Source organism: Cryptomeria japonica, unplaced genomic scaffold (assembly GCF_030272615.1).
Source record: "Cryptomeria japonica unplaced genomic scaffold, Sugi_1.0 HiC_scaffold_466, whole genome shotgun sequence".
NCBI classification, from domain to species: domain Eukaryota; kingdom Viridiplantae; phylum Streptophyta; class Pinopsida; order Cupressales; family Cupressaceae; genus Cryptomeria; species Cryptomeria japonica.
In genome coordinates, this window is record NW_026729286.1 from 94,321 (window position 1) to 104,785 (window position 10,465).

The window sequence follows — 10,465 nt, forward strand, 5'->3', positions numbered from 1 at the left end:
CGGAGCTCGGTTTGCCCCGGGTGCGCACCTTCGCCAGGGTGCGCACCTTGATGCGCACGCCTTGGCTGGGCTGCGCACCTTGGTGGGCGCCATGGTGCGCACCTTTCGTGCGCTCCAAGGTGCGCACGAAGTCGGAGCTCGGTTTGCCCCGGGTGCGCACCTTGGTGGGCGCCATGGTGCACTCCGAGGTGCCCAAGATTGGTGCGCACCAAGGAGCGCTCCGAAGTGCGCTCCAAGGTGCGCGCGAAGTCGAAAGTTGGGTTAATTGTCCGGTTTGCCTCGGGTGCGCACCTTGCGTGCACCTTCGCCAGGGTGGGCGCCTTGGTGCGCACACCTTGGCTGGGCTGCGCACACCTTGGCACCCGCGTTTCCTTCATTTTAAATTTTTTTTTTTTACAATCTCTCAAGTGGGAAATTCTATAATCTCAACTTTTTTTGCCTTTTCAGGAAACTTTTGAATGGAGCGCATCATTGGTGCGCTCCGAAGTGTGCTCCAAAGCTCTCTCCAGCTGCGTGCACCTGCCCCGGCCGCGCACCCGGCCCCGCCCAGCTTCGCTCACCTGTCCCGGGCGTCTGGTGCGGAACCTTAGAGTAAGAAACATCACCGTGCACCTTGGCCAACGTGCGCGACTCGACCGAGCGCGCACTGGCCGAGGTGCACACCGATTTCACCTGGGTGCGCGCGCAGCACCTCGGGCGCACCGGGGTGCGCGCACAACGCCCGGGTTGCACCGTGGCCTGTGTGCTCGGGGCGCCTCGGGTGCGCGCTCGGTGTCGCCCCCGCGCGCGCGGTAGTGCGGGCAGCGCACCCCGGCCCGGCCCGGCCCCGACGAGAACGCAAACGGGCAAAAGGTTTATTCAAATAGCATTGCGACGCCCGGCGAAAAACTAAAAAAGGGTGCAACACCGGGACTTCCCGGGAGGTCACCCATCCCAGTACTACTCCGGCCCAAGCGCGCTTAACTGCGGAGTTCTGATGGGATCCGGTGCACTAACGCTGGTATGATCGCACCCGTTATGAGCTTGTCGCAGTGTGTACTTAGCAAACCGCGACCCACGTGCGAATCCACCCCGGCCACCCACCCCCGTCGAGGTGCACACCCTCCCTCGCGAAGTGCGCCCCGTTCGCCAAGTGTGAGCCCTGCCCGGGTGCGCGCACCTTGCTAGGGCGTCGGGTGTGCACCCGGCCCGGCCTACGTGCGTGCACCTGGAGGGGGCGTCGTGTGCGTGCAGTGTCCCGTCTGCAACGCGGTGCCCACACACCACCTCGGGCGCAACGACCTGCGCTCACATGTGGGCCGAGTGCACCTTGGTGCATGTTCGGGGCGCCTCGGGTGCACGCTCGATCTTGCCCCGGTGCACCAAGGCGCTCGGTTTGCCCCGGGTGCGCACTTGGTGCAAGGTGGGCACCCAAAATAGGGATCAAGCACCAAAACACAAGTTTCGGGATGCAAAATGGGACCCAAGGACCACAAATGCGTTCCAAGACCCATGATGGGTCCACGAGAACAAAAATGTGTTCCGAGACTTAATAAACAAATATTGGGTTTTAGGAGAAGAAACATGCTCTGATGCCCAAAACGAGAATCGACCCCGAAAAGGCCACAGGCCAAAAGTGGGATGCGAGACAAAAAAAAATGGGACCCGAGGACCAAAATTGGGTTCCCAGGTCGAAGACAGGGCAACCGGACAAGAAACGACCTCTAAGGCTCGAAATGAGTCCCGGCGACTAAAACTTGACAAGAAGCACCCATCAGGCACCCAACTCGACACCCATGGGATGCCGACCCACCCGGGCTTCCACCTAGCACACCTTGGCACCCACCCACCCTCGCACCCAACCTCGCACCCAACTTAGCACCTTTGAACCCACATTGGCACTCACCCTGACCCTGGCACCTTGGAACCCACATTGGCACTCACCTTGACCCTGGCACCCACCTTTGCACTCACCTTGGGACCCACCCTGGCTCCCACCTCGGCACCCACCCAGACACCCACCTTGGTTCCTTGGCACCCACCTTGGATCCTTGGCACCCACCCCGACACCCACCTTGGCACGCAACTTGGCTACTTGCCACCCATCTTGGCTCCTTGACGCCCACCCCGACAACCACCCCGTGACCTACCCTGGCTAGGGTTGGTGCACACCCACCCTGGTGCCCACCTTGGCACCCACCCTATGACCCACCTTGGCACGCACCTTAGTACCCACCCCGTTACCCACCCTAGGACCCACCCCGTGACCCACCTTGGCCAGGGTGGGTGCCTTGGTGCGCACAACTTGCCTGGGCTGCACACCAGGGCGGGCTCAAGATGGCACCCGCGTTCCGTTTTTTTCACTATCTTTCAAAACGGAAATTTTAAAATCTCATTTTTTTCTTTTTTTTGCCTTTTCTGGAAATTAGTGAAGGCAGCGCATCAAAGGTGCGCAATGCTGGTGCGAACCCGGGAGCGCTCCGATGTGTGCTCCAAGGTGCGGCGTGCACGAAGTCCGAGCCCGGTTTGCCCCGGGTGCGCACCTCGCGTGCACCTTCGCCGGGGTGAGCACCTTGGCTGGGTTGCGCGCCCTGGTGCGTACCAAGGAGCGCTCTGAAGTGTGCTCCAAGGTGCGGCGTGCACGAAGTCGGAGCCCGGTTTGCCCCGGGTGTGCACCTCGGGTGCGCACCTCGCGTGCACCTTCGCTGCGGTGGGCACCTTGGCTGGGTTGCGCGCCTTGGTGGGCACCATGCAGTGCACGAAGTCGGAGCCCGGTTTGCCCCGGGCGCGCACCTCCGCCAGGGTGGGCACCTTGGTGCGCACAACTTGCCTGGGCTGCGCACCAGGAAGGGCTCAAGATGGCACCCGCGTTCCGTTTTTTTCACTATCTTTCAGAACGGAAATTTTAAAATATCGTTTTTTTTTGCCTTTTCTGGAAATTAGTGAAGGCAGCGCATCAAAGGTGCGCAACGCTGGTGCGAACCTGGGAGCGCTCCGATGTGTGCTCCAAGGTGCGGCGTGCACAAAGTCGGAGCCCGGTTTGCCCCGGGTGCGCCCTGGTGGGCACCATGGTGCGCACCAAGGAGCGCTCCGAAGTGTGCTCCAAGGTGCGGCCTGCACGAAGTCGGAGCCCGGTTTGCCCCGGGTGTGCACCTCGGGTGGGCACCTTGGTGCGCATGCCTTGCCTGGGCTGCGCACCAGGGCGGGCTCAAGATGGCACCCGCGTTCCTTTTTTTTCACTATCTTTCAAAACGGAAATTTTAAAATCTCATTTTTTTTTGCCTTTTTCTGGAAATTAGTGAAGGCAGCGCATCAAAGGTGCGCACCTCGCTGCCCACCACGGTGCGCAACGCCGGTGGGCACCCGGGAGTGCTTCGAAGTGTGCTCCAAGGTGTTGCGTGCACGTTGTCGGAGCCCGGTTTGCCCCGGTGTGCGCACCTCGCGTGCACCTTCGTCGGGGTGGGCACCTTGGCTTGGTTTGCCCCGGCTGCGCTCCGAAGCGGGGTTATTGGAGCGCCGCCTCTTTTTTTGTCGGAGCGTTTGGTGGGGTTTCTCGCATTGGCTCTTCCGAGGCCCGGTTGCCACCCTGGCGCGCACGAAGTCGGAAGTAGGGTTAATTGCCCGGGTGCGCACCTTTGCCAGGGTGGCACCTTACCTGGGCTGCGCACCAGGGCGGGCTCAAGATGGCACGCGCGTTCCGTTTTTTTCACTATCTTTCAAAACGGAAATTTTAAAATCTCCTTTTTTTTTTGCCTTTTCTGGAAATTAGTGAAGGCAGCGCATCAAAGGTGCGCACCTCGCTGCCCACCTTGGTGTGCTCTGAGGTGCGCACCCGGGAGCGCTACGAAGTGTGCTCCAAGGTGCGGCGTGCACGTTGTCGGAGCCCGGTTTGCCCCGGGTGCGCACCTCGCCTGCACCTTGGCCGGGGTGGGCACCTTGGCTGGGTTTGCCCAGGGTGCGCTCCGAAGCGGGGTTACTGGAGCGCCCCCTCTTTTTTTGTCAGAGAGTTTGGTGGGGTTTCTCGCATTGGCTCTTCCCAGGCCCGGTTGTTGGGTGCGCTCCCACCCTGGCGCGCGCGAAGTTGGAAGTTGGGTTAATTGCCCGGGCGCGCACCTTCGCCAGGGTGGGCACCTTGGTGCGCAAACCTTGGCTGGGCTGCGCACCAGGGCGGGCTCAAGATGGCACCAGCATTCCCTTTTTCTCACTATCTTTCAAAACGGAAATTTTAAAATCTCGTTTTTTTTTTGCCTTTTATGGAAATTAGTGAAGGCATCGCATCAAAGGTGCGCACCTCGCTGCCCACCTTGGTGTGCTCCGAGGTGCCCACCACGGTGCGCAACGCCGGTGCGAACCCGGGAGCGCCCCGATGTGTGCTCCAAGGTGCGGCGTGCACGAAGTCGGACCCCGGTTTGCCCCGGGTGCGCACCTCGCGTGCACCTTGGTGCGCACACCTTGGCTGGGTTGCGCGGCCTGGTGGGCACCATGGTGCGCACCAAGGAGCGCTCCGAAGTGTGCTCCAAGGTGCGGCGTGCACGAAGTCGGAGCCCGGTTTGCCCCGGGTGCGCACCTTCGCCGCGGTGGGCACCATGGCGTGCACGAAGTCGGAGCCCGGTTTGCCCCGGGTGCGCACCTCGCGTGCACCTTCGCCGGGGTGGGCACCTCGGCTGGGTTGCGCGCCCTGGTGCGCACCAAGGAGCGCTCTGAAGTGTGCTCCAAGGTGCGGCGTGCACGAAGTCGGAGCCCGGTTTGCCCCGGGTGTGCACCTCGCGTGCACCTTCGCTGCGGTGGGCACCTTGGCTGGGTTGCGCGCCTTGGTGGGCACCATGCAGTGCACGAAGTCGGAGCCCGGTTTGCCCCGGGCGCGCACCTCCGCCAGGGTGGGCACCTTGGTGCGCACAACTTGCCTGGGCTGCGCACCAGGAAGGGCTCAAGATGGCACCCGCGTTCCGTTTTTTTCACTATCTTTCAGAACGGAAATTTTAAAATATCGTTTTTTTTTGCCTTTTCTGGAAATTAGTGAAGGCAGCGCATCAAAGGTGCGCAACGCTGGTGCGAACCTGGGAGCGCTCCGATGTGTGCTCCAAGGTGCGGCGTGCACGAAGTCGGACCCCGGTTTGCCCCGGGTGCGCACCTCGCGTGCACCTTGGTGCGCACACCTTGGCTGGGTTGCGCGCCCTGGTGGGCACCATGGTGCGCACCAAGGAGCGCTCCGAAGTGTGCTCCAAGGTGCGGCGTGCACGAAGTCGGAGCCCGGTTTGCCCCGGGTGCGCACCTCGCGTGCACCTTCGCCGCGGTGGGCACCATGGCGTGCACGAAGTCGGAGCCCGGTTTGCCCCGGGTGCGCACCTCGCGTGCACCTTCGCCGGGGTGGGCACCTTGGTGTGCAGACCTTGGCTGGGTTGCGCGCCCTGGTGGGCACCATGGTGCGCACCAAGGAGCGCTCCGAAGTGTGCTCCAAGGTGCGGCCTGCACGAAGTCGGAGCCCGGTTTGCCCCGGGTGTGCACCTCGGGTGGGCACCTTGGTGCGCATGCCTTGCCTGGGCTGCGCACCAGGGCGGGCTCAAGATGGCACCCGCGTTCCTTTTTTTTCACTATCTTTCAAAACGGAAATTTTAAAATCTCATTTTTTTTTGCCTTTTTCTGGAAATTAGTGAAGGCAGCGCATCAAAGGTGCGCACCTCGCTGCCCACCACGGTGCGCAACGCCGGTGGGCACCCGGGAGTGCTTCGAAGTGTGCTCCAAGGTGCTGCGTGCACGTTGTCGGAGCCCGGTTTGCCCCGGGTGCGCACCTCGCGTGCACCTTCGTCGGGGTGGGCACCTTGGCTGGGTTTGCCCCGGCTGCGCTCCGAAGCGGGGTTATTGGAGCGCCGCCTCTTTTTTTGTCGGAGCGTTTGGTGGGGTTTCTCGCATTGGCTCTTCCGAGGCCCGGTTGCCACCCTGGCGCGCACGAAGTCGGAAGTAGGGTTAATTGCCCGGGTGCGCACCTTTGCCAGGGTGGGCACCTTACCTGGGCTGCGCACCAGGGCGGGCTCAAGATGGCACGCGCGTTCCGTTTTTTTCACTATCTTTCAAAACGGAAATTTTAAAATCTCCTTTTTTTTTTGCCTTTTCTGGAAATTAGTGAAGGCAGCGCATCAAAGGTGCGCACCTCGCTGCCCACCTTGGTGTGCTCTGAGGTGCGCACCCGGGAGCGCTACGAAGTGTGCTCCAAGGTGCGGCGTGCACGTTGTCGGAGCCCGGTTTGCCCCGGGTGCGCACCTCGCCTGCACCTTGGCCGGGGTGGGCACCTTGGCTGGGTTTGCCCAGGGTGCGCTCCGAAGCGGGGTTACTGGAGCGCCCCCTCTTTTTTTGTCAGAGCGTTTGGTGGGGTTTCTCGCATTGGCTCTTCCCAGGCCCGGTTGTTGGGTGCGCTCCCACCCTGGCGCGCGCGAAGTTGGAAGTTGGGTTAATTGCCCGGGCGCGCACCTTCGCCAGGGTGGGCACCTTGGTGCGCACACCTTGGCTGGGCTGCGCACCAGGGCGGGCTCAAGATGGCACCAGCATTCCCTTTTTCTCACTATCTTTCAAAACGGAAATTTTAAAATCTCGTTTTTTTTTTGCCTTTTATGGAAATTAGTGAAGGCATCGCATCAAAGGTGCGCACCTCGCTGCCCACCTTGGTGTGCTCCGAGGTGCCCACCACGGTGCGCAACGCCGGTGCGAACCCGGGAGCGCCCCGATGTGTGCTCCAAGGTGCGGCGTGCACGAAGTCGGACCCCGGTTTGCCCCGGGTGCGCACCTCGCGTGCACCTTGGTGCGCACACCTTGGCTGGGTTGCGCGGCCTGGTGGGCACCATGGTGCGCACCAAGGAGCGCTCCGAAGTGTGCTCCAAGGTGCGGCGTGCACGAAGTCGGAGCCCGGTTTGCCCCGGGTACGCACCTCGCGTGCACCTTCGCCGGGGTGGGCACCTCGGCTGGGTTGCGCGCCCTGGTGCGCACCAAGGAGCGCTCCGAAGTGTGCTCCAAGGTGCGGCGTGCACGAAGTCGGAGCCCGGTTTGCCCCGGGTGCGCACCTTCGCCGCGGTGCGCACCATGGCGTGCACGAAGTCGGAGCCCGGTTTGCCCCGGGTGCGCACCTCGCGTGCACCTTCGGCGGGGTTGCGCGCCCTGGTGGGCACCATGGTGCGCACCAAGGAGCGCTCCGAAGTGTGCTCCAAGGTGCGGCGTGCACGAAGTCGGAGCCCGGTTTGCCCCGGGTGCGCACCTCGCGTGCACCTTCGGCGGGGTTGCGCGCCCTGGTGGGCACCATGGTGCGCACCAAGGAGCGCTCCGAAGTGTGCTCCAAGGTGCGGCGTGCACGAAGTCGGAGCCCGGTTTGCCCCGGGTGCGCACCTCGCGTGCACCTTCGCCGCGGTGGGCACCATGGCGTGCACGAAGTCGGAGCCCGGTTTGCCCCGGGTGCGCACCTCGCGTGCACCTTCGCCGGGGTGGGCACCTCGGCTGGGTTGCGCGCCCTGGTGCGCACCAAGGAGCGCTCCGAAGTGTGCTCCAAGGTGCGGCGTGCACGAAGTCGGAGCCCGGTTTGCCCCGGGTGCGCACCTCGCGTGCACCTTCGCCAGGGTGGGCACCTCGGTGCGCACACCTTCTCAATGTTTTCTTGCCTTTTCTGGAAATTGGTGAAGGCAGCGCATCAAAGGTGCGCACCTCGGTGTGCTCCGAGGTGCGAACCCGAGAGCGCTCCGAGGTGCCCACGAAGTCGAAAGTCGGGTTAATTGCATTGTTTTCCCCGGGTGCGCTCCGAGGTGCGCAACATCGGCGCGCACCAAGGAGGGCTCCGAAGTGTGCTCCAAGGTGCGCACGATGGCGTGCACCTCTGGTGCGCACGATTCGGAGCTCGGTTTGACCGGGGTGCGCACACCTTGGCTGGGTTGCGCACCTTTTGTGCGCTCCAAGGTGCGCACGAAGTCGGAGCTCGGTTTGCCCCGGGTGCGCACCTTCGCCAGGGTGCGCACCTTGATGCGCACGCCTTGGCTGGGCTGCGCACCTTGGTGGGCGCCATGGTGCGCACCTTTCGTGCGCTCCAAGGTGCGCACGAAGTCGGAGCTCGGTTTGCCCCGGGTGCGCACCTTGGTGGGCGCCATGGTGCACTCCGAGGTGCCCAAGATTGGTGCGCACCAAGGAGCGCTCCGAAGTGCGCTCCAAGGTGCGCGCGAAGTCGAAAGTTGGGTTAATTGTCCGGTTTGCCTCGGGTGCGCACCTTGCGTGCACCTTCGCCAGGGTGGGCGCCTTGGTGCGCACACCTTGGCTGGGCTGCGCACACCTTGGCACCCGCGTTTCCTTCATTTTAAATTTTTTTTTTTTACAATCTCTCAAGTGGGAAATTCTATAATCTCAACTTTTTTTGCCTTTTCAGGAAACTTTTGAATGGAGCGCATCATTGGTGCGCTCCGAAGTGTGCTCCAAAGCTCTCTCCAGCTGCGTGCACCTGCCCCGGCCGCGCACCCGGCCCCGCCCAGCTTCGCTCACCTGTCCCGGGCGTCTGGTGCGGAACCTTAGAGTAAGAAACATCACCGTGCACCTTGGCCAACGTGCGCGACTCGACCGAGCGCGCACTGGCCGAGGTGCACACCGATTTCACCTGGGTGCGCGCGCAGCACCTCGGGCGCACCGGGGTGCGCGCACAACGCCCGGGTTGCACCGTGGCCTGTGTGCTCGGGGCGCCTCGGGTGCGCGCTCGGTGTCGCCCCCGCGCGCGCGGTAGTGCGGGCAGCGCACCCCGGCCCGGCCCGGCCCCGACGAGAACGCAAACGGGCAAAAGGTTTATTCAAATAGCATTGCGACGCCCGGCGAAAAACTAAAAAAGGGTGCAACACCGGGACTTCCCGGGAGGTCACCCATCCCAGTACTACTCCGGCCCAAGCGCGCTTAACTGCGGAGTTCTGATGGGATCCGGTGCACTAACGCTGGTATGATCGCACCCGTTATGAGCTTGTCGCAGTGTGTACTTAGCAAACCGCGACCCACGTGCGAATCCACCCCGGCCACCCACCCCCGTCGAGGTGCACACCCTCCCTCGCGAAGTGCGCCCCGTTCGCCAAGTGTGAGCCCTGCCCGGGTGCGCGCACCTTGCTAGGGCGTCGGGTGTGCACCCGGCCCGGCCTACGTGCGTGCACCTGGAGGGGGCGTCGTGTGCGTGCAGTGTCCCGTCTGCAACGCGGTGCCCACACACCACCTCGGGCGCAACGACCTGCGCTCACATGTGGGCCGAGTGCACCTTGGTGCATGTTCGGGGCGCCTCGGGTGCACGCTCGATCTTGCCCCGGTGCACCAAGGCGCTCGGTTTGCCCCGGGTGCGCACTTGGTGCAAGGTGGGCACCCAAAATAGGGATCAAGCACCAAAACACAAGTTTCGGGATGCAAAATGGGACCCAAGGACCACAAATGCGTTCCAAGACCCATGATGGGTCCACGAGAACAAAAATGTGTTCCGAGACTTAATAAACAAATATTGGGTTTTAGGAGAAGAAACATGCTCTGATGCCCAAAACGAGAATCGACCCCGAAAAGGCCACAGGCCAAAAGTGGGATGCGAGACAAAAAAAAATGGGACCCGAGGACCAAAATTGGGTTCCCAGGTCGAAGACAGGGCAACCGGACAAGAAACGACCTCTAAGGCTCGAAATGAGTCCCGACGACTAAAACTTGACAAGAAGCACCCATCAGGCACCCAACTCGACACCCATGGGATGCCGACCCACCCGGGCTTCCACCTAGCACACCTTGGCACCCACCCACCCTCGCACCCAACCTCGCACCCAACTTAGCACCTTTGAACCCACATTGGCACTCACCCTGACCCTGGCACCTTGGAACCCACATTGGCACTCACCTTGACCCTGGCACCCACCTTTGCACTCACCTTGGGACCCACCCTGGCTCCCACCTCGGCACCCACCCAGACACCCACCTTGGTTCCTTGGCACCCACCTTGGATCCTTGGCACCCACCCCGACACCCACCTTGGCACGCAACTTGGCTACTTGCCACCCACCTTGGCTCCTTGACGCCCACCCCGACAACCACCCCGTGACCTACCCTGGCTAGGGTTGGTGCACACCCACCCTGGTGCCCACCTTGGCACCCACCCTATGACCCACCTTGGCACGCACCTTAGTACCCACCCCGTTACCCACCCTAGGACCCACCCCGTGACCCACCTTGGCCAGGGTGGGTGCACCCACCCTGGTGCCCACCTTGGCACCCACCCATCCTAGCACCCAGCCTGTGACCGGGCTTGGAACCCAACCTTGCACCCGCACCCGTCTTGGCCAGTGTGGGTGCGCACCCATCCTGGCACCCACGTTGTGACACACCCTTTAACCCACGCACCCTAGCACCCACGTTGGCACCCACCTTGGAACCCAACCTAGCAACTTGGCACCCACCCCGTGACCCACCTTGGCATCCACCATAGCAGTCGCCGACTTGGCACCCACCTCGGCACCCA

General features: G+C 62.7%; 2 non-coding genes across 2 annotated transcripts; both read right to left on the minus strand.

Annotated features, from left to right (window-relative positions):
* Positions 1-895: 895 nt before the first annotated feature.
* Positions 896-1,014, minus strand: LOC131871806 (5S ribosomal RNA). Its single transcript, XR_009370007.1, has one exon. It is a non-coding gene; the product is annotated as a 5S ribosomal RNA (ribosomal RNA).
* A 7,805-nt stretch (positions 1,015-8,819) lies between these two features.
* Positions 8,820-8,938, minus strand: LOC131871807 (5S ribosomal RNA). Its single transcript, XR_009370008.1, has one exon. It is a non-coding gene; the product is annotated as a 5S ribosomal RNA (ribosomal RNA).
* Between the last annotated feature and the right edge of the window lie 1,527 nt (positions 8,939-10,465).